At 41.1% G+C, this 24,376-nt stretch overlaps 1 protein-coding gene across 40 annotated transcripts in view; it reads right to left on the reverse strand.

The window, feature by feature from the left end:
- Window positions 1–24,376, reverse strand: part of KCNMA1 (potassium calcium-activated channel subfamily M alpha 1) — a 744,819-nt gene that overhangs the window by 45,524 nt on the left and 674,919 nt on the right. The gene's annotated exons all lie outside the window — the stretch shown is intronic.

Raw genomic sequence — 24,376 nt, forward strand, 5'->3', positions numbered from 1 at the left:
ACATATATATACAGTGTATATACACACATAATTATGTGTTTATATGATTGAATTTTTTAAATTTCAATTTGTTTTTTATTTGCAGCTGAAAACATTCTGCCTGCTGCATATGCCACCTGTGCATGGTGGATGCTGAACTTCCCAGTGTGCCTAACAGAGCTCATAATGTGGATGTGGGCACAGTACATTGGAAAGCAGCCTACGTGGTTTCTGATTTTTGCAGTTTGGGTCTCAGACCCAAATCCCAAGTACATGTTAGAATGAGCTTGGCCCAACCATAACTTCAAGTTCAGTGAAAGTGAGAAATCAAATCCTCCAGCTAGGCTGAATTTTTGTCTCTTTAAGGATATGCATAGAGACATAGAAACACACAAGACATTTATTTACCTCCTACATTCTTTTGGTGAAGATTAATTTTACCAAGTGAAGCACATGGCAGTACCATCAGCTCCACACTGGCTGTGAGGCCCAATCTTCTCCCCTGTCTCAGAAGACAGGCAGGCACATTCACTTTGGTTTCTCTTCTTTGTCCTTGATGGACAGCTATGTGGGCTTATCAATGAATTATGTCACTGGTTAAGTTTCCAAGGACAAAATTCCAAATAGATTGTGTGACCAGGTTCTTTACTTACTCTCCAGTAATGTGACAAGGTGGGTTGAACCTGGCATTATGGTATGAGTTGAAGCTTTATCTATCAGGAATGAAATGACAGGTACTCAATAATTGCCTGTTGTTTTGGAGGTGCAAAATGCATGAAATGCCAGAAAGCTATAAAAGGGTTTTCCTATTTTCTGCTCTTCTGTGTATAAATTTCATACTACGGAGTACCATATTTTCAGGAAGAAAAAAAAAGTTTTATTTCCTTTTCTTTCCCTGGTTGCACTTAATTTTATTCTTTATATGGATAGACTGTGCACAGGGGTCATTTTAAATGATAGTGCAGTGTCCATCTTTCTAAACTTTTGAATGTGTGTTTGTCAGCCAACCACACAGCCAAGAACATGCTTTTTAAACGTTAGCTGTTTTCTTCCCCTAGCATAGTGAAGGGGAAAACTAAACTGTTTTCATCAGAAGTTCCATTCAACAGCATGAAAAACTACAAGTGACAGCTGTGCAGATTCAGTGGATGTGACGTTTTTGCATTTCTTCAGCTTGACAAGTAAACACCTTAAATCGGTAATGCTATATGCATAATACATGGTCTGTATTGTGACATCCATCATCAAATGCTGACTTGAGAAAATACGAGTTTGTACATCAAGGAATAGCACCCATAAAACAGGGAGAAATACAGGTCACACGGTATTAGCAGAACTGTATTTCATTACAGAACCTGCAACAAGCCAAAGTGTCCTTTTATTTTATCTTATTTAAAAATTCCATTTTCAGCTGTGAAAAGACTCGATTCCTTTGCATGAAGCCTTCATTTCGAAATGACAGGCTTGCTTCATAGGCCTCTTTCATTTTGCTTTCATATTCCATTTTCCCCTTCAGTCGCCAAGCCTGCTTCCATTAGCATCTGCAAACTGACAAACTATGGTGGGTGTCCAAAGACATCTCTCCATTAAAGGTCCTTCTCTCTCCTACGGGTGACCCCAAGGACAGGGTGCTTTTGTTGGCAAGAAAACTTCAGCAATTATAATGTCTCTTTTTCTTTTGATACTTTTGTAGCCACACATTATTAAAAGCAAAAAGAAAGACAAAAGAAATAGGCTTCGTCTTTTTTTCCTCCTCCTGTAGAGTTGTGTTAACGATGAAAGGAATTTATTAGTATGTTTTTTTCTTAGCGGTCCTAATATGGAAAGATTGTGGTTGAAAATGGCAGGACTGACCGGATTCCCTAAGTGACCTTGGAGAGGATAGAATTCAGGCACCTTACATCTGAAGGGATGAGGCAATGTGGCCTTTGATGCCACTTGATGCCATCTATACCATTCGTCCCAGCAGCACTTCATAAAGGGACAGGTCCAAATTGTGTCCAGGTTTCGGGTTGTCTTGTTCCCCACCCCATTACTGTTTGCTGCAGTGGACACATCTTTGATTGAACTTGAATTCTTTCTACACAAAACTGCACTCCAGTTCTGCATATGAAAACCTGGCCACCTGGAATATACTCTAGGGATCCTAAGCTACAACTAGAGAACAGCAAAACTGGGAAACACTCCCTTTATTAGCTCAACTAACACTCAGGAAATTAATTTTAGAAATGACCATTTCTTTTTTGCCAGAAGAGATAACTAAAAATGTTGGCATTAGAGAGAGAGGGAATGAAGAGTTCTCAATCAGGAAAAGATTCAAGTTTAATCACCTACAGCCCAAGCTCTTGCTGAGATGGACTCCCGATTCTTTAGATGTGTCCCTATTTGCTCTCTGTTGAGCGTGGACATGGGAGGCAAGCATTGGGCTAAAAATGAATTCCAAAGAGTACCTGATCTCCTTACATCGAAAGCCCCTCCTCCCCATTGCAATCCTCAGGGGCAGATGTGATGGGCTTACGTTATCTGTTCTATTCCTTTGACATCAGGCATAAACAGGCCCAACATTGCCCCCTGCCAAGCATGTTCACTCCATATGCTGTATGAGAACTTTAAGCCAGAGACCGGATTTTCCTTTTCTTTAAACTTCCCAGATTGTCTACAGAACGCTTGGCCCATAGAGAAGAAACAGAGTGGGATGTCTTAGGTTCAAACTCTAGCTCCTGCAGTAATTAGCCATGTAACTGTAAGCATAGTACAAACTTTCTCTAAGACCCTTGTTCTTTGTCTATGAACTGAAAATATCTCCTACCTAGGGTAGTTGTGAAGATAAAATCAAATAGTGTATTCAAAACATTCAGTACAATGCCTGGTATAAAGCAAATACTCAAAAACGTTGACTACCAATGTTATTTTACTAGGTACACAATAAGTATTTATGCTTAAAGCAACAGCATCCATCACCACCCCTCCCTATGGGTAAAGAACTGAGGTAGCTTTTGATAGATTTTTCTAAAAAGAACTTTTGCATAGAGAAAAATAATGGAAAATTAATAGGAAGGCAATGAGCAGTGTGGATATTTTTTGGTAGAAATAATCAGATCTATCCAGGGATAAAAAAAAATACAACCCAAAATATTTAAGGAAGTGGGATTTTAAATATGGACATAATTAAGATTTTCTTTATGTATGTGGAAAAACTGGTAGCTAGTCTTCATGTATGAAAGGTTTTCAATTCCTGTAGCAACTTCAGAATCTCTCTGGAGTCTTCTATTTTCCAGAGAAGACTCTGGAGACCTAGGCCTAATCTCCCTTAATTATTTAGGGGCATACACGTTCCTCTTTTATTTATCAGGCTCCTAAAATGGTTTTCACTACTTTCTACATTCTTTTCTAGCATTTGTGTTCTTGACCATATGTGTTACTGTTGGGTTCAGGTGAACAAAAGTAATAGCGTCGGATGTTCTTTTCATGATATTGGTTGTTCCAGGGGCTGGCAGCACTCAGCCTCTGCCAGGGAAGTTATGGAGGATTAAGTGACCCTTAGTTAAATTAGACAAGGGCATTTCAGTTAGGATGGCTTTGAATTAAAGATTTTAATATTGAGTTGTCAGAAAAGTCATGACACGTGTTTGCGACAGATGGCACTAGTTCATTTTTGGAAGTACTAGAGTCATCCGCATCTATGATATTGCTATGTCATTTGACAGCTGACAGCTCTAGCTTCATTCTAAAAAAAACTGAGTGATTTGGTTGAGTTTTTGGAGATTTTATAATAAGTTGAAGATGGAAGACCAAACTGTGCATTTTTGCCATATTTTACTGTTTTACTTCCATAAAGGGAAGAACGTGTGTCAAGCTTGTGAAAAGTTGCATAAAGTGTATGGTGACAATGCTCTACAAGAACGTCAGTGCCAATGATGGTTCACGAAATTCTGTGCTGGTGATTTTGATATCAATGATGTTCCTCGGTCAGGGAGGCCCACTGAGGTTGATGATGACAAAATAAAGGCATTGATCGAGTCAAACCCACGTTACACGACACAAGCCATTACAGAAACATTGAACATCCATCATTCAAGCATTCACGACCACCTGAAGAAGCTGGGATATGTAAGCAAGCTCGATATTTGGGTTCCTCATGAGCTCAAAGAAGTTCATTTGACGGTGCATATAAACATCTGCAATACGCTCATTAAACATGAGGAAAACGATCCTTTTTTGAAGTGACTGATAACTTGTGATGAGAAGTGAACTGTTTACAACAATGTGGTGCCAAACGGTCTTGGTCCCGACATGATGATTCGCCTCAAACAACATTGAAAGCAGACATTCATCAGAGGAAGGTTATGCTCTCAGTGTGGTGGCATTTTAAAAGATGTCGTGTTTTTCGAGCTCCTACCAAGGAATCAAACAATCAATTCGAATGTGTACTGTTGGCAATTGGACAGTCTGAACGAATCCATCACCTAGAAACGTCCAGAGCTTGTTAATTGTAAAGGAGTTGTGTTCCATCGCGACAATGGGAGACCACACACAAGTTTGATCACCCGTCAAAAATTGTTGGAGCTTGGATGGGATGTGTTGCCACACCCACCATACTCGCCTGACCTTACGCTGTCAGACTTCCACTTGTTTTGCTCTCTTCAAAACTCCTTGCATGGTATAACATTCAATTCAGATGAGGCTGTAAATCAGCACCTTGTTCAGTTTTTTGCAAATAAAGACAGGTCCTTCTATGAACAAGGAATTATGAAGCTCACTGAAAGATGGCAAAAGGTTATCGAACAAAATGGGCAATATATCATTGAGTGATCTTTGTTCTTTAAATAAATAAATGACCTTTGAAAAACATAGACAAAATACGTCATGACTTTTCCGACAACCCAATACAAACACTTGGCCTGTTCCTAATCAGTGCAAGGAGAAGAAACACTGGGATAATAAGGAGATCACCAAGTTTTCATTTTTTTATTAATTGTTTTGGGTTTCTGCTGCATGCATGCACACAGACTTACAGCAACTTAAAGGAAAAGCAGGGACATTCTACACGGAGACTGATTAAGATAATTGAGAATGAAAAAGGAGGCCTTAAACAGAACCTCAAGAAAAAAATAGCCAACATTTATTGAATGCTCACTATGTATGAAATTCTGTTCATATAATAATTTTAGTTCTCAAAACCATCCTATGTCGATACTATTTTACAGATGAGGAAACTGAAGCACAGAGAAGGTAAGCAATTTGCTCCAGGGCATACATCTAGGGATTAGCAGATCTCAGATTAAAACCCAGGTAACTTGGCTCCAGAGTCTCCTATCAACCACTATGCCATGTTGCTTCTTATGTGCCAGAGCTGTACTAGGGACTTTTCATGGGCCCACCTTGTTTACTCATCACAACAACCCTGTGAGTGTAGGGACTGTTCATATTCCCATTTTGTAGATATGGAACATTATATTCAGAGCAGTCAAATAACTGTCTCAAGCATAAGCATACCTAGCGTATAAGTAGCGGATCTGAAAGCTGAAGCCGGGCAGTTTGATTTCAGAAGCCATGGAAGACACGGCTCCATGCCGCCTTCCCTCTGGGTGTGATGGTCTCTCCTTCTCTTGGGCTGACACTGGCCGGCAAGCTTGAGGCCAGAGCCAGTCTTACTCTTTTACTGTTTTCACTTTTAAACAATAGCAGACAACAACGGGGACCCACTATAGTTATGCTTAACTTGCTTTGGTCTGGTAGCAGGCACAACTCAGTATATATAATAAATGCTTTATTACAGTGCTTTCCCATGGAGGAAAACACAAAGTACTTTCTAAATCTTCCCTAGTCATCCCCAAGCCTTTCCTGGGAGACAGGGAGATGGAAACTCCTATCAATCATGTCCCCTAGAAGAGATGGAGAAACGAAGGTAAGTGCCTCCCCACCCCCACAGACTTAACATAAAGGAATTGGTTCAAATGGTGGGCTAAATTATCTTTTATTGTGTGCATATAAATGATGGTTAGAAATCCATATGCTATGTTAAACTAGGGAAATAAATTAGGCCGAGTCATCTAGGTTTGCTGAGACAGGTATTCAATGTGAAGTTGTAAAAGGGAAAGATCACTGTTAAAAATGATCTATAAAGGCATGTTAAAATCAAGAGAAACATCTCATATTACATCATCTAAGAGATGAATTAAATTTCCTGTTAATGCCAGTAAAAAAAAAAGAAAATCCCAAAGCCAAATGTCAGATGAAGTGAAGATCAATAAAAATATTTTGATAAGTAAATGCAACAGTGCTATTTAACACGATTGGCAACCACTGAAACATAAATTATCCAAATTTCCCATTGCTGCTTATGGGAAAATTATGCAGATTAGAACTTGATTAGGCTTATATCATGAGACTCAATTTGGACTTTTAATCTATTAAGCTCCAATAAATGAGGCATTTGAATAGCTCCCCTGAGCAAGTACAGTAATAGCCACAGCAGTCATTCTGCACTATGTATTCCAACAAATTCCTCAGCAGCTGAAGTAAAGAAAATTCCATGTACACAAGCACAACTGCTTTCTAAGTTGTGGGGGGGAAATCCACGTGCACAGGCTTGGTTTGGTAAATAGATTTTTTTAAAAGTCTGCAAGAGAAATCTGGCCAAGGGAAAACCTCAACTGAACCTTGCAATAATTTTTCATAGTAATTTTCAGTGGCTTTCCATAAATTTGGAGCCCTGAGTCATGAAGGCCAGGCAGCTGACCTGTGTTGACTCAATAATATATGGTTATTTACCAAGGAAGCAGCTTCCCCTGACACCGTCTACAGACCTCTTTACACTTAGGAGCCCAAGGTGTTAGGAGCCCCCAACAGGGTGACAGAGGTCAGTGATAGAGAGGAAATGAGAGGGAACCCCTCTGCCAGTTCCGGCTGTGTTATCTGCTTTATTCCAAATAACTCATGTGCTTCGAGCTGATAACTGTCCCCTATCCAGAGCCTCAGGACAGCGTTTAGAAACTTTATAAATGGACAATTCTGAGAAACCTAAACCACACCATTGGTTCTCTTTTGCCTCTTTACCACTCATTCTATGTTAGAGATACAAGAGATTTAGAAACCCTCGAATCAATCCCCCCGTTTTAGAGGTAAAGAAACTGAGGCTCAGAGCAGAAAAATTATTGAATCCAAAGTCACGGAACCAGATGGTGGCAGAGCCAGGATAGTTGATATCTGTTACCTGTTCCCCTTCAATCCCTTCTCCACACGAGGAATCCGTTCCACAGTGTTTGTGTGTGGGGGGTAGAGGGGCTTAGGGGGGAAAGCGGGGGGGGGCAGGACATGATAACCCTGTCCCTATCCTGGCCACGGGGTGGCAACATGAAGCCAGACAGTCTGACTTCACAGAGTCAGCAAGATGGTCCCCATCATCCTGGCCACATGACTGGTTTAGAGACAGGCCATCCCCCAAACTGGGGCCAATCCGTGTTCTCTCCAGAACCTTATGCAAAAGATGTTAAAGATGCTGTGGATGCAAAGCCAGAAGGATGTAAGTATGGGGCTGCTGATGACCATTTAGCCCACCATGGGCAAGAGAATCCAGGGGTGAAGAGAACGACACAGAGCTCTGACATCATTCAAGCTCCTGGGCCCGAATGTGCCTAAAGCCAGAAGCATCCCAGGTGGGTGACTCCCTTTTTACTTAGGCCTTTTTGAGTGGATTTCTATCTCTTACAACCAAAATGCCCCAAATAATACAGTAACTGAGAAAAACTGCCCTTCTTTTCTTGGTGAAATGGCTCCAGCATGTCTGATTTTCTATTGAAAGAAGCGACTATCTATTTGAGGTTTTTTGTTCACTTCCAGTGACCAGGGGCAAGATTTGGGCCAATGCCCCACCCCTCCATGTCTTCTATTTAACACTGATATTTTAAACCGTCCTGTTTTCTCGAGACTGTATTTGCCATGGGAAGCTGGCTCTAACCACTGAGGGAACTACCTCATTTTTTTTGGAGTTTGCATTTGGATCTGAACTAAACCAGCCAACCAAAGTTCTCTACAGCTATTTGCCCATTAAATCTCCTAAGATACATTGAGCACTTAGACTCTAAGTCTTACACACATGAAACAAACACATTTGCAAGAGTCGTCTCTCCAAGCAGTCTCTTCCTTTAAAGTACACTTAAAGAGCTTACTGTTTCTGTCTCTCAGAGGGGTTGGTGGAAGGGAGGAAGGAAGGAAGGAGGTGGGGAGGGGAGGAAGAAAGGGAGTGAGGGAGGAGAGGAGGGGGTAGAGGAAAGAACAAAGCTAGTCACAATTTAAGGACAACTAAGACTACAGATTTGGAAAGAAACCCAATATTTACCTGGTCTAATGTCTGCATTTGCCTAAGAGTTCATGGTGTCCTAGCAAAATTTCTACTTCTCAATTGCTTTTTTACCTCCTCCTCATTCATCTTACAACTTAAAAATAAGACATACTTTAGCGCTATGAATCTAATGACAAAATGTTACATACCCTTTGGCCTAATCAATTTCACTTCTAAAAATATGTGCACAGCCATAGTTTCCTTACTTTAAAAAATTGGCTACAATGTTCTTCATTTGTAGTTATTATATAACAATGTTAAATTAAAAACAACTTAAAATGAATCAAAGACCTAAATATAATACCTGAAACAATAACATACACAGAAGAAAACACAGGTACTAAACTTATGGACCTTAATCTTAGAGATAATTTTATGAGTTTGACCTCAAAGGCAAGGGAAGTACAAGCAAAACTAAATGAATGGGACTACATCAAACTAAAAAGCTTCTGCACAGCAAAAGAAGCCATCAACAAAACAGAAAGGCAAACAATCAAATGAGAGAAGATATTTGCAAACAAACCTCTGATAAGGGGTTCATATCCAAAATATATAAAGAGCTTATACAATTAAACAACAAAAAACCGATCCAATTAAAAATGGTGAGAGGACCTGAACAGATACTTCTCCCAAGAAGACTTACAAACAGCCAAAGATATATGAAAAGATGCTCAACTTCATTAGCTGTTAGGGAAATGCAAATCAAAACCACAATGAGATACCATACCACCTCATACCTGTTAGAATGGCTATCATCAAGACAAATAATAAGTGTTTGGAGAAGCTGTGGAGAAAAAGGAACCCTCATACACTGCTGGTGAAAACGTAAACTGGTACTGCCACTATGGAAAACAGTATGGAGGTTCCTCAAAAAATTAAGAATAGGATTACCATACAACCCTACATTCCCTCTTCTGGGTATCTACCTGAAATATTTGAAAACATTTATCCGTAAAGATATATGCACCCTTATGTTCACTGCAGCATTATTCATGGTGGCCAAGACATGGAAACAGCCAAAGTGTCCTTCAATAAATGATGCATGATACAATGCAATAGATGATTTTCCACTGTATATGGAATACTACTCGCCATAAGAAAAGATGAAATATTGCCATTTGCAACAACATGGATGGATCTTGAGAATATTGTGCTACGAGAAATAAGTCAGATGAAAAACATCAAGAACGATGGTCACTCTTATGTGGGATATAAAATTGAAAGCAACAAACAAGACAAACAAACAAACGAAAACTCATAGACACAGCCAAGAGTATGGTGGCTACCAGAGGGAAAAGAGGGGGAGGTAGAAGAGGGTAAAGGGATCAAATATATGATCACGGAAGGAGATTTGACTCTGGGTGGTGAACACACAAGGCAATATACAGATGATGTATTATAGAATTGTACACTTGTACAATTGTACACTATATCATTTTATTAACCAATGTCACTCCAATAAATTTAATAAAAAAGTTAAAAGTCACATAAAAAGAAACAACAACATGAATGTTCAGTTTTAGGAAACTGATTAATTATACATCCACTAAAAAAATGCAAAAAAAAAACATTTCATGACATGAAAAAATGGCCATGATTAAATATTTGTGGACAAACACAGATCATATACTAACCTGTACAATCCATTCTTGAGGATGAAAGTATATGTATCTACAAAAACAAAACTAATGTGTCAGCTTTATTATACCTGAGTGGTAAAATTACAGGGAATGCATATTTTCTTCTTTTTGCTTTTATGTAGTTGCTAACTTTTCCAAAATGAATGTGCTTTCTTTGTGCAATAAGAAAAAAACTTACCAAAATTATAAGCTAGTAAAAGAAAAAAACTGAAACTTAGAAACCTTGTGTGATCTTTACGGGCTGAGAGAAGCTGGTTGACATGGTGGATGAACTCATTTGTTGAGCAGAAAGGATCCTAAAAGTCATTTTGAGAACCCACTTCCTTTTGAAATTGGGGAAACTGAGGTTCTAGGATGGAAGTGACCAGTTGAAGGTTACAGACTAAGGGGCTTTAGAAGAATAGAACCATAAAAGAGTTTTCAGTGTTCCCAGTTCTCTGCTATTCCAACTTCCTACCATTTATCAGAGCCACTGGATCGTAGAACAAAGGGTGCTGAGTACTCATGTAGCTTCAAAGAGCTCATGGAAACCCACAATGCTCCACGCACAAGGCTGAGGGGAGGAACAAGTCAGAGCTGGAGTCTAACACAGGAGAGGGGCACTTGCTGATTCTCATCCATGCTCCCACCAAGCCTTACCCACTTTGGAGATTCTGTTCCTTCTCTTCTCTCTCATCCCAGCTTCTGTCCCTCCCTCACCTCCTCCAGGAAGGCTGCCTTAGCTAACTTCTCCCCTCATTTAGTTACTTCATGAAGATGTCTTCCTCTGTACTTTTCCATTCCCTTTATTCATTATTTTCAACTATACAAATTACTATTTACTAATTATGTAGTAATTATTAGATACTGATGTTTAATGTTTTTAAAGCATCTTTAGTGTTCACTTTTTTCTTAATCTTCATTCCTATTGGATTCTTCATTTCAATATGGCATGGAGTATGTAAGCTTTTATTTATTATTATTATTATTATTAATTCGTAATTCCTGTTCTGGACCCTCACTCTTTGCTGCCACCACAAGAGGACACAGGCTGTTTGGCCACTAATATAGGGTCTCCTCTTTCATGCTGGATCATGTTTCCAGTAAACTAGAGGCATACTATGCCAGGGAAAAGGTAGACATATACAATGCAAGACAGTGATATGAAGTGGATGCTAATAAAACACACAGAAACCTCCCTCATGCTGCCAAGACTATAGACCATTTTGTTTCCATTACATCAATTTTTTTCTCCCCCTTTTGTGAGCATTAATCAAAGAAATGCAAAGAGCTCATTAAAGTGATAGATTGACTGAAAATGTAACCACCTTTACATTATAAACAGTTTCTTTATGTTCTCAGTGCCATGGGCTTTGTTTTTCAGCATTTGTCATGTAGTTCAAATGTCCTTTTATATCTAAAACACCAAATGCCAAATGGGCCCCAGTTGTTTGGTTTAGTATGAATCAATGGCCGGTATAGCAAAAACCAGAGCTACGAAATCATAAGCAAACTAAAACATCCATATCTTAGGCGCAGGGAAAATTAAGTAGCTGTAAAGGATGGATTTGCCAAGTGAGCCAAGGCACTGCCATGCAATTCAGAAAAAACAGAATCTCATCACCAACAACATTCAGCCAGCTGTCCCTGAAAGGTTCTAGAGACAGAACGCCTGGCCCAACAGGGCAGCTGAGGCTCCAAACATTTGATAGTCCTTTAAAAGAAAGCATTGTAAGTTTTTTCTTTTAAGTTTTAAAGGCTTTCCTGCATATCTCTTTATGCTGGCAGATGACTATATAACTAGGATCTTGGATCTTGGTGGTCAGGCATTCTCTCTCTGTTTATCTCTCTGTCTCTCTCTCTCTGTCTCTCTCTCTCTGTCTCTCTCTCTCTCTCTCTCTCTCTCTCTCTCTGTCTCTCTCTCTCTCTCTCTCTCTCACACACACACACACACACACACACACACATCTCCATTAAAGAAGAGGTTGATCAATGCTAGTTTTACTTTGAGCAACTCTGTTTATGCCATGATCAATAATATCCTTGGACCATAACCTGAAATGAGCCACAATGTCATGGGTAAGAACTTGAATTCTGGAGCTAGACTGCATGATTTTGAGTGCTGCTTCATTCAGTTTCTAGTTTTATGATCTGGGACAATTTGCTTAAATTCTGTATCTCAATCTCCTCATCTGTAAAATGGGAGAGTAATATGCTATGAAGATTAAATGAGTTAAATGATACAAGTAAACTGCCTACACAGTGCCTGGCACAGAGTAAGCACTTTGAAACCACTAACTTATTATTTACGATGATGATGATGATGATGATGATGATGATGATGATGATGTGAACAACAGACAGGTAATGCTGACAGAGAAATGGAAAGAGAATCAAAAGACATGATTTTAGCCTTAACTCCCTGTGAGAACTTAGAGGGATCCAATGTTTTATCCAAGCTCAGTTTTCACATCTGTAAAGTTGAGGCAGACAAGGCAATGCCCCAATCCCTTCTGGCTCTGGAAAACCTATCATCCCAATTCTAGGGCATCCTATATAATATTGGAACCATGAAAACTCTGGGTTTAATCACTCAATATTCAGGAACGACTGCAGTCATCCATGGGTTGTTTTTTTAATTTTTTTTAAGGAAATGGAAGACAAAAGCCCTCTCTTCCAGTATCCTGACACATAGTCTGTATCAACAAACACACCAATATATGCACGCAAGAGACATACACTAAATGCACTGCAGCCTGACACCCAGGCGGCTTGCATATCACAACTCACAGCATCGCATCATATCCTTCTCAGGAGGAGCCCACAAGTCATGATCCAGGAGCCCCGCATCCACTCCACTCACTAACACACAACCTGGGCTCATCTCCTGCTCTGTGATCATAGTCATGGCAACTGCCCTGGTTCTCAGTTCCTTCATCTGTAAGATGGTGATGATTCTAAGGTTCCTTTCAGTTCAGAAGTTTATATCTCTTTCATGGCCAAATTTTAAAAGTAACCTGGTAGAGAATAAACTAGCAAGGAGAACCAAGAGGGTCTCTATTCAGAGGCCCTCCCGAACTGTCAAATAGATCCTGCCTTTCAATTCAATTTTATACCTTTGCCCAGAGAATGAAATTTCAGTGCCAAAACAAATGAGAAAGATGTACTTTCTCCAAAGTTGCTATAATGGCCGAAAAGACCATAAATAACCATTTATTAAACAAACAGTAAGGGCTAAAGGAAGAGAAACCACCACAATTAGGCCCCCGGGGCCTGCAGGCACCATACGTAACAGTGGGACTCTCTCATAATCCTGGCAATATGTTACTAGTTGTTCCATTTTCTTGAAGTTATCTTCATAATCAAGATGCTATCCCAGCCATTGTGGGCTTTAGAACTATTTTTAATTTTAATTTAAAGAGCAATTAAAGAAAGACAATGGATATGTGGGATAATAAAGTAAGTGATTAGCAGCATGCAAATGACAAAGCCTTAATGATAATATGGTTCTAGTCTCCAAAGTGCTTGTGGAGAGAAGGCCCTTTCTACATGTGGTTGTTCAGCTAATGTGTCTCAACCCACAATTACAACATTGCTGACACCATTAACCAGTGAAACAACATCACTTTGAGAAATCCTTGTTGTCTCATTAAAATGGAAAGGGTCAGGTAATTTACCAGCGTTGTGTGTCTAGTTTTGTTGTTGGTAATTAGCAAACATTACCCGGCATGGACTCCTGCTGGGAGCTGGAGAAACTTTGTGAAATATTAAAGAGGAAAGTCTTTATATTGAAAAGAGGTGCAGTAATATTCTCCCTGCCATTCCCATGCATTAAGGAAAATGAAAGAACAAGTCGGAACTCTTTATCTTTGGGAGAAATGTGCAGAATGCATTGGGAAATCACTGTCCAAATCAATAGCCCCAATTCAGGCTGAATACTGGCAAACAGGGTCTGTGTCCCTGTTTACAAAAGGGGGTGGGGTGGGGAGGACAGGAAAATTACGAACCACATCTTTACTGTTCTTACTTATGTTTCTTTTGAATTAATCTCCTTGAAATAGAGGAAAGGGGGCTATAAAAGGTTTTCTTTTTTGGAACGCTTTATGATTTAAATAAGCACCAGAATTGTTTATTCACAAAGTTATTTATGTATATTTTTTTAAATGCAGAGATTGAGGAAATCTATCCCAGGGCCCTGCTTCCCGCCTGCCTGATTCCTAATGAAAGCCTCTATAGACACTGGAACTGAGACCCCACCCGAACACCAGCCAACACTTGGTGTGTTGTCAGGAAGCAGAATGGTATCTTATTCTTTAAATGGAACTTTTGGAACATAAAACACATTCCAATAAATGTGAACAGAAAATTATGAATTCATTAAACTACTTTGGTATCTTGCGCTATATATAATATTTATATTCCGACTACTGTAAAATATGCTTTAATATCTTTCGGCAACTATAAGGACTTAAATATTTATAAAATGGCTAAAGATAAAGTATGGCCCTCTTATTCCTACATACAGATGATGTAAGGCGTGCAATCAAAGACAATAACACTCTCCGCCCATTTGTCATCTTAAAGGAGCCGATCAACGCACCATCCCTCGTGTGCCATCTACATAAGAGTTGTTGCCGACACAGGCAACTCCAGAGGACTTTGCGCCTTAAAAACTACCTAGAGTGCTATACTTCACAGAAAACAGGGCTTTCTGAAAATGCAGACAAAACAATAAATTTGCAGGCAAAACAGCTCCAAAAGGGGCTTCAAAATACTGCTGTATTTATCTCTGGGACATCTGGGAATGGGAAGCATTTTGATTTAATATTTCATAACATAGAGACAATTGCTTCCTTGCATGGCATATAATTAATGCTCATAAAAAAAGAGGATTTCCTTTAAAAATTCTTCAGTATCCTAAATGTAAATAAATAAATAAATAAATAAATAAATAAGAAAGAAAGAAGGAGACACACCTGCACTTCCTTTAGAAATGTGGAACAGCCTCATATAACCCCAATAAGTGGAAAGCCGCCGTGAATTTATAATCAACTGGGGCCTATTAAAAGCAGGTTTGTAGACTAAATGTGAAACTGGTACCCTGACATGCTCATTATTTACTGTCCTTGCTTGTCCTTAGACTCATGATCTAATTGATTTTCAACATTCTTCCATTTCCCACATCCATGAGGAATTCAGGGAACTAGCTGCATCCACCTGCCTTGATCCCTCCCATGCACACCCCCTGGTTTATTTTCCTGCTCTGTCTGGACCAGGATGGTATAAGGTTGGGAACCGCCTGGAAGTTCATGAGTCAAAGTTCATTTCTCATATACCCTGCATTTTCATAATGTCCATTCTATGCCTTCCAAACTTCTCAGCAATCACCCTCAGGAGGCTGCCAGTTTTATGGAGATTTAAACTTAGTGAACCAGCAGCTCCCATATAGGGATCGCAGACTGCTACCTTGGATAAAGATGAAACTAGGCCTATGCTTCTCACCTTGGGCTGTAGGTTGGCATCTCTGATACCTGCATCTGATGCCCAGAGTCTGATTTAATTGCCCTGGGATGTGGCCTGGGCATGCTGAGGTTTAAAAAGTTCCTCAGTTGATTATATTGGGTTGTCGGGAAAGTCATGACGTATTTTTTCTACGTTTTTCATTGCAAAAATGCGTCATGACTTTTCCAACAACCCAATAATATGTACCTAAGGTAGGAGAACCATTAGGCTAGAGGAGGTAGGGGGAGGCCCAGAGAGAAGAGCCATAATTCTCTTAGATATCTAAAGGGGTCCAAGACGTCTCCCCCAATTAAGGAAATAATTCCCCAGGTCTCCTGGCTGAGGGCCAAAATTATTTTTTGAGGGGAAAAAAAGGCACAAGAGGAAAGCCAGGTGCCATGTGTTATGTAGCTGGAATGGCATGAACCCTACCCTGCTGTAGCACAATAGCAACTCTGGATTGGTGTCATTTCTCCAAAAAGTCAGGGGTCCTGCCATAACCAGTTGCCACACGGTGACTGGGAATGATGTCTTCTGTCCGTTGTCAGCTGTCTGTGGCCGAGCTTCTCTGCTTCTCAGAGCATCACCAGTGTGACAGGCCACACTACCCTATCTACGCAGGAAAACTCACAGCGGTCACTGACAATCTGCCCCAGTTCCTGCTCAACTCCTCTGCAGGCTTTTGTAAGTTTACCTTACCTGGACTGCTACCCTTCCAGGGGTGTCTTCATTCCCATAGCTATCTATTTGCTACACACATCTACCGACAAACAGAATTAACAGTAATTCTGGTTGATAGGTACAAACGGAGAACCCTACCTTGCTATTTGTTATGGTGGGGGACCCAATGAAAAAAAATGGTAAAACTATCCAACAATAATAATAACAACACTCACGTCACAGACATGGTATATTTGCATATTTATTACAATATTTTTTCCTAGAGGACGGCAGAAAAGTATATTGCTGAACCACAGCATATACGAGAATTTGTCAACAGATGAAAATAAAGTGTCTTGAGAAAGGAGTGACTTTTTCTGACTCACGTAAAATGTACAGTATGGATTAAAGAAAGCCCAATATCTTATCTATTTCTTATAGCAATTTGATGAGCCAGGTACAATTAGTATTCTCAGTGGGAAAAGATAAGGGACAAAGAGGTCAACTAGTAGTGCCAGGCCTAGTAAGTGGCTTGGCTGGCATTCAAACCCAAACTGTCAATTCTAGAGCCCATGTGTACAGTGGTTAAATGTGACTGCAAAGTGCTATTTCTACAGCCCTTGGTGTTTTCTCAGCCCCTCTGTGGCCATCATCTCCAGATTCACACACAATTCCTCAGGGTATAAAAGTGGGGCCACTTTAACAACCCCACTTTATAGGTAAAGAAATAACATCATAGAGTACTTCTCCAAAGTCAACTAGCATACGATTTAACACAAGTAGGACTGAACACCTGGTTCCTAGGCTCTGCACAACTGTGTCGTCACTTTGACAGCCCCACTGTGGTTCACCATCATAAACTAGAGCAACACAATACATGCACTGAATCCTCCTGCCCAGGGGCGAGGGTGTCATTCGCCTGCGTGCTGCTGAGAGCAGTGTCCATCCCACATGGCCAGGAAAGCACTCAGAAACCATGCAAAGCTCCCTGGAGAAGAAAGTACGGACATTTTCTGCCCTTTATGGAACTACTGTAGGTCTCAATCCTATAGCATCCTTAGGCCCTGGGCTGGCGCTGTGCAATAGTAGGAGCTATTAGGAAAGGCTACAGGAATGGGATCAGTTACACTAGAGAATACTTAGACTAACCACAGCTCCTACTGAAAAGTTCAACATCTTCGATCTTTGTAACGCTTACCAGTGCCCAGCTGACAAGTGAATGGAGAGTGACAAAGCCTGGAAAGAAAGGGTATGGTATTTAATAAAGATATCAAGCTGCTTTATCTCATTTGAGGTTACACTAAGACAAAGTACGCTGTAAATGACAGAAATCAGGATTAAATCATATATTTGCTCATCCAGCAAACCGCTACTAAGCATCAATTAGGTGTAAGGTGCTGTGCAAAGCATTGAAATATATTTCTGACCATTGGTGAAAGTGAGGAGGTCACTAAGATGATAGAGTAAGCCACCCTTCTTTTGAGGGCCTATCCAAATGAACAGTGACCTCACCTGTGATCATTTCCTTTGACACCCTGAGACCTTCTAACCCCTTCAGTTACATCATTGTAGACGCACAGCCAAGTGCCTCCATGAATACACTTGGCCTGCCCTGCTTATGTGCCTTCTCTCACTCAGCCTTGGCCCCTTCCATCCACCCATTTACTTAGGAAAATCATACCTATTTTTAAATTCAACTCCACTTACTATGGAGCTCCCCCTGCAAACCATCCCCAGTCCAAAGCAACTTCTGCCTTCTCATAACCCATTGTGCGGTGGCATTCATGTGACACACTATCTGGTAGAAAATCTTTACTGGACATATGTAACAGGATGCTCAATGACGACTATACTGATCTTCTAGAATTGGGGGGCTAACTTCTCCCAGACCATTCCACTGAAGTGCTTAGGACCACTCATATCCATAAACAGTCTATAAATCCAGAAATAAAGTCATTTATATATCAGTTGGCTTATTTGCATTTTTTAAGAAAAGAAATAAAGGTTTTCGGAGTTCACATGAGTTTTTGCCTATAAAAAAATTGGTAAAAACAAAAATGCACTGGATGGTTGACGAGCCTCATTTGCTAGTTTGAGGCTTACATACTATCTTCACAGCATATAGATTAAAGTCATTTCTCAGAAAATTACAAATGAGTCACACCATGCATTTTATGAGGTACTCTGGAATGTTCTAGACCTCATATTGTTAAATACGTGCATTCAAGTTGTACAATACTATTTATTTTATATGTCTGTGTCATGTCTGCCTATCCATCCCATTAGCATCATGGCAGCAGGTAGTATGGAAAGAGCAGGGACACAAATCTCAGGCACAGAGTATAAACCAAACTGACGCTCAGGAAAACAACTGCTGAGCAATCCGTCCTTATCTGGAATCTCATCAAGGGTCTTAAAGAGGCCATGGAATTACAAGAATTCTTTTACCTTTCTCCAGTTATATAACTGCACTTTCCTCCCACAGGACAGTTATCTGGATGGTTTTCTGGGCATAACCTACCGCCTGAAATCCTAGACTTTGAGGGCTGGGGTTGTCTGCTCATTGTCATCTACTGCCTTTCATGGAATCTTCCACCTGGAGTGTGGGGGTAGCTAAATAAAACCTAGAAATACTTTGTAAGTTTCTGGACAAAAAATGGTAAACACACAACGTGATATATAGATGATGTACTATAGAATTGCACACCTTAAATCTATGTGACTTTGCTGACAATTGTCACCCCAATAAACTTTAATTTTAAAAAAAAGCAACAATATCTGCGTTTCAAACTTTCCACCCTCTTTTGGGTAGCTCCAAAACAAATCCATATTGGGTGCCGGGGGGGGGGGAGGGGGGAATCAAACAATTATACTGTCTGCAGCCACAAGCTAAGCAGAACTCTTCATACTTCCACCAACTCCTCTCTTGTTTGTCCAGTTCTGTAGCAAGGAAGACCAGGATCAAAAGAACCCTAGTGTCTCTGATTGTTGGAGGAGGGGTGGGTGGGGGGGTGGGAGGTGGAGACACACTAAATGGGGATGCACGGAGACAGGAACATTCAAAACAAACTTCAGCCCTTGGGTGCAAGGAACAGTTTAGGAGTTGAAATGGCATGTCTTGAGTACGTTCATTTCCCTGAATGTCTGTCCCTGGGCCTGCTTCCATGTCCCTTAAAAGCACATGTATAGACTCAGGCCTGCGCTCATCACAATAACACTTGTTTTCTTGTTTTCTTTTATGGGGTAGACTGATGTGGTGAGAGAAGCACAGGCTTTAGAACCGGACAGCTTGGGGGTCAACTCCATGTTCTCTTGACTAGCTATGAGACTTTGGGCAAGTTGCTGCATTTTCCTGAGCCTCGTTTCCTCATCTGTAAAATGGAGATAAATAACCTCTGTCTCAGCAGGTTATCAGAAAGGTTAAACGAGATATTGTATATGAATGTGCCTGGTACATGACTGCCCTGAAAAAAAGAGAAATTATAATGTTTTAAAAGGAGCATTAACTAGGCACACAAGTTTTGAGGGGTAAAGCAGCTCATGAAAGCCCGATGTTAGGACGATGAATTTAGCCAACCTCAACACCACCCCACATCTGTTTTCTGTCTCTGAAGCTAAGATTTCCTCTCACTACAGTTGTCCAAAGCTGGGCACAGCCTGAGTAGGAAAGTGACTCTGTTTGGCGTTCAGCTAAAAGAAAAAGATGATTTTGTCCTTTTTTACTTTTTCTTCCCCACTACCACTCCCCAAGGAAGACCTTCATTTATGGAGGGTCTCAAAGCCTCCACAGAGTCAGAAAGTGGTCCACGATTCTCAGTCTCTTGCTCTAGCTATTGTGGTTGTTGTTGCTGCTATTTTTCCTTGTTTCCTTGGCTGGGAATCTATTACCAGAATAGTAAATGGCCGTCTTAAGAAGATCTCTCATGTGGTGAAATACGCTGTGTAGGAAAAAGTTGAAGTCATTTAGAAAACAGCTGCAATTGCTGCTTTGCAGAAATACATCTGCACCACTGTGCTGAGATTCGTCTTGTGATGTCCACAGAAGAAATGTAACAGGGCAGGCCCTTTTCGGTACTTGAGACCTGCTCGGAGCCCTAAGCCAGATTTTCTTTATTGTTTAGTAAGCTCTTTTAATGAAATGTACTACTCTTATTATAGAGGACTCAAAATAAGATCTAAATCACAAACCAATAAAAGAAAATTATTGGGCTGGGTATCTAAAGTTACTACCTAGAGGCTACTCCAGTGTGGTATTTATAAATCTCTAAACAGTTAAGTATAATTGTCTTTCTGGTTTTTGGGACTGAAGCCAAAAGCAGTTTCAGTTACAACTGAAGAAAAATATTTTAGCACTGAGCTTTGTTCCTTCGGTGGGTATAAAGAGAAATGGCTTCTCCCCCACCACCATTTCAGAATTGAGAGAGAATATTGTGGTAATGAAATGTGACATGGGAGCAGCTGAAAAAATGCTTCTCTGATTTCAGGGAGGCAGCATGTGTGTGAGGATATGTGTATAGGTATGTTTGCAAGAGAGAGGGAGCAACCTGTGCAGGAAGCGAGGCCTGGGGGAATGGGAGAAGGGAGAAAAGTGCGAAGGGCAGGTGTTGGAGGGCGACATGGGAACTGAAGATGGGGGTGGTCTGTCAAATTAATGGAAAAGCCAGATGTGCAGCTGCTCACTCCAGGCCACTCCCCACCTTAGACACAAAAACGGCACCATTCAAGAAGGATGTGAAAGCTAAAAGACTTGCTATTACCCAATCCCAGCAAACACCATAGCTCTCCCAATGGAGTAAGAATGTGGATTGTCTAAAACACAGATCCCTATGTCATAAAAATCAAGAAAATACCAGAGACTCCCAGTTATAAAGGACCACAGAACTCATTTCATTTAATTTCCCTGCCATCACAAAGATCATGTCAGTAACTTTCCTTTGGCAAATGGACATGTAGTGATAGGACCTTCATTACATTTGTAGGCAGCCCATTCTGTTCTGGAAATGTGTTCCGTATGTGGGACTAAAATCTGGTTCCCCTTAATCATTAGCCATCAGTCCTGGTTTTGTCCAATGGAGCAGAAGATAAAATGGCCCTTTCAGCCCGCTAGCCCCATTCTCTTAACTACTTGGCAAGTGACATGTTGTCCAAGCATTTCCCCTTTCTGGTCATACCCTTGGCAACATTCTTGTGTTTGTCAATTCCTCCCTTCAAATCTTCATAGCTCTTGACACACTGCCTCTCAGACCAACCAGGATGAAATAATCATTGCTCAAAATAAATTATACTTCCATCAGTGAAGTTTATGCAGCCTGTCTTCAGTGATTATTTGAAACTTAATGCTCAGTGGTCTTCATTACATTCCGTCCTGTGGGTTTTGTTCCAAAATTCCAGTTTAGGAAGGGCCTATTCAATCCTGATTTCTGTCATCCAATGATTTAGAGATCCTAATCCATATGCCCACCTCCCCTACCCCCCTCCCGCCCAAAGATAAAATAGAAGTCACATTTCTTCTCTGGAACAGTAAAAGCTACCTCAGACTTTAGGATGACCCCAATTAATGCTATCTCTCCAAGGACCATGGCCATACTTCCAAGGGAAATGTCATGCCCTACTTGAAGCCCTTAACCTTTGTTGAAATTCAGACAAAGGAGAGCCTCCACTCATATGTGGACATCATTTGGTGTAACTGGCGTGAGGGCTGCAGGAAGCCTGTATACAAGTACACACATGTACATGCATGTTTGTGCACACACACGCATGCTTGTGTGCCTGTTGGTGTGTGTGTAAGCCACTATAAATATTTTTAACTTGGTGGCTGTAATGAGGCATAGAATATAGAAAAATAAATTTGGGGGAGGCAAGAAAACCCACACTGTGGGTATCTGTCCTGGGTTGAAACATGCTCCTTCCTTTCTGGGGACATTGGAACCCAGCTCAGTATGTGGATCCCAGCTTCTGCCAATGGTTCCCTCTGCCTTTGTCTAGGACAATCCTCAGACTTCTGTTCCTCAACTCTTTTCTCATTCCTCCCCCTGAGGCTCTCCTCTGCTCCTAGAATATGAGAAATGAGACAGATATCTAGCTCTGACCCTCTCCTGGATTCAGGACTTCATTTTCACCCATCTGCTTTTCATGATCACCTGGATTTTCCATCAAGTCCATGTGGAAATGAACCATTACTAAAATCCAATACTAGCAACATGACTTTCTCCCGCAGCCCGTCCCTCCACCTTGCAGGCCTTTTTCCTATGTGCTGCATCACCATCCTATATCACTGAGAAGGAAGCTCACGTTCACACAGTCTGTTTTACATCTACTATGTCTCACACTAGAACCGCCTGTTCATTCTCTAGTTTGAGAATGCTCTCCTTCTGGATAACTGAAGCTCTACCCAGTGTCCCTGCATCCTCTTCCTCCCCACCCCAAACAATGCTTCACAGGTTTGCCAGGTCAATCTCCTTAAAGCTCAGGTCCAATCTCATTACTCTCTTGCTTTGAAACCTTCCATAGCTCCCAAGTGCCTACTGAATTATTTACAGCTTCCTAACTCAGAAAGTCATAAAAAATTATTTACAGCTTCCTAACTCAAAAAAAGAAAAAAAATTCCTCAATGCCCAACCCACATTTCAGCCTCATGTATCCCTGTTGCTTTATACACACCTATATTCCAGCCAAATTATACTCACTGATGTCCTTCCAACAGTCTGCATGTATTTCTGTCCCCTGACTTCTATTCTTCTGACTGCAGTCAGCTTTATTTGTTTCTACCTGCTGAAATCCTATACATTTTTTCAATGTCTCCCAAATCTACTCTGTTTCTCTTTTTGTCCCCAATGTTTGCCTCCATAGATTTTAATTCTCTCATAGTAATAAACCAACATTCTGAAGCAGAGTTATACATTTGCATAAGAGGTTGCAAGGAGCGGGAATGTCCTTTATGATACCTGTCTCCCCAGCAATGCTTGCCATGCACAGTCTGGGTACACAACAGGTGCTTAATAAGTGTTTGTGGCAGTGGATTGACACCTGACACCTTCAGGACAGGTAGTATGAATCAGATGAGTGCAGAGCATATAGCAGGAAAGAGAACAACAAAGAAACCTTAACACCAATATCTAAATTCAGTCTAAACATTGAAATACATATGCTCCTGCAGCCAGCAGACAGGCACACTCTTTCCTGTGTTAAGCCCTCCCCTACACAGCCAAATCTGAATCTTCATTGGCCTGGTAAACTCTGCTCACTCCACCCTGGTGACTCCCTGAGACCCAGCCCCACCGAACTCGCCCAATGCTGGAGGCCCTTTTAATGCCAGCAGCCAGCCCTGCCTGCATTGCATTCTTTCTTGGACAATTCTTGGGGTTTTGCAGGCTCTAGGCAGGTGGTGGCTGCCCTCGGGGTGTTCTGAAACTTTTACTAACTAGCTCCAGGCTCAGCACTGGCACGAAACCAGAATCTACATTAACCTGGTGACCACCACTCATCCCATGCTGGTGACTCCCTGAAACCCTCCCTTATTCAACTTGTGTATGGCACAAGGCTCTATCAGCAGCTGAGCCTTATGGAAGCCAGCAGATGTTAGCAGATTTTGGAGTGCCCTGGGCTTTTTGAGAAGCTACCCCAGGCCTGGTCCTGGTGGCAGCTGTCCTCAGTTTGTACTGTCATCTCTCCCATGTGCCTCCAGGTCCAGCACAGGGAGCAACCAACTGTGGATCACTTTGTAACTCCTACCAGGTAGTCCCCGACTAGTCACAGGTAGTGGCTGACCTGGGTCTGTACCAGAGCCCCTCCCAAAAGGCCCCAGAACGAGTATACCTTAAGTTCTGCTTCAGACCAGAGAAGAGCACCACTCAATTTGCCCCACAAGTGGTACACCCAAAGGGCAATCTCAGTAGGCACCAGAGCCCACTGAAGTGAATCCCACTCCATGGGGTAAGCACCCCCGCAGAGCAGCCTGTAAGCTTATGGATGTGGCCAAACCCCACAGCCAGTCAGCCTGAGTTTCAATTCCACCCACCACATGCCAATAGGAATCAAGGCTCAATTACAACAGGAGAGCACATACAACCCCCACAAGGAACACTCCTGGAGCACTTGGTGCAGATCACCAGGGAGATTATGCCAGGGTGCGACAGGGCACCTACTACATAAGACCACATAGCCAAAACTTGGAGATGTAGCAGATCTACCTAATACATAGAAACAAACACAGGGAGGCAGGCAAAATGAGAAGACAATGGAGCATGTCCCAAATGAAAGAACAGGAAAAAAA

This window comes from Hipposideros armiger, unplaced genomic scaffold, assembly GCF_001890085.2.
Source record: "Hipposideros armiger isolate ML-2016 unplaced genomic scaffold, ASM189008v1 scaffold_272, whole genome shotgun sequence".
Taxonomy (NCBI): domain Eukaryota; kingdom Metazoa; phylum Chordata; class Mammalia; order Chiroptera; family Hipposideridae; genus Hipposideros; species Hipposideros armiger.